Source organism: Elephantulus edwardii, unplaced genomic scaffold (assembly GCF_000299155.1).
Source record: "Elephantulus edwardii isolate Elephantulus edwardi_28Jun2011 unplaced genomic scaffold, EleEdw1.0 scaffold00172, whole genome shotgun sequence".
NCBI lineage: Eukaryota > Metazoa > Chordata > Mammalia > Macroscelidea > Macroscelididae > Elephantulus > Elephantulus edwardii.
Genome location: NW_006399922.1, coordinates 6030795 through 6031581, shown reverse-complemented (window position 1 = coordinate 6031581; position 787 = coordinate 6030795).

The following is a 787-nucleotide window of genomic DNA, read 5'->3' as shown; positions in this document are numbered from 1 at the left end:
TCGTTGATAGTCTTAATCCTTTCTCCATCTATCATAATCTTCTATTTCCTCCTTTTTGTCTCTGGTTGTTGGTGCATATATTTGAATAATAGTGGTATTCACTGGACTTCCTTTCTTGTGTTTGGATATTAACCTGTCACTTACAAAATTGTATTTCAAGATGAATCTAGAAATGACTTTTTTGACTATGAAATCAACCCCATGTTTTCTCCCTTTTCATCTCTGGCATACGATTGTCTGATTCAAATCGTCCCATGCCAATCCATCTCATATCACAAGTACCTAGTATGTCAATATTTATGTGTTCCATTTCTTTCTTTAAAATGTCCAATTTTCCTACTTTCATACTTCTCACATTCCATGTTCTGTTCATTAATATCTGCTTACAATTGTTTATCCTCCTCTTTCATGTTTGAGGGCTCAGCCTCAGTTGCTATATATGCTAGTCTACTCTATGTGTGCTCATTTATACATAGGGTTTTTGAAGGTCTGTTATTTTGGAAGTGGATGGCTAATCTTTCCTCCTAGTCTGTCTTAATTTGAATGCTCAACTTTAGAACAGTGTCTGATAGACACGCATTTTACAGAAAGAATCAGATGCAGGACATTTCCCAATTATAGAAGTAATTATAGAAGTAAGCAATTATAGAAGTAAGCAATAGCTTCCCTGTCCTTGGCACATGTGTCTTTTTTTCATTAAATTTTATTAGTTTTAATGAACATTTACAGAGATTTTGGGTTTTCATTCATTCATTGTTGCACTGTTTTCTCCACCCTCCTCCCCAGT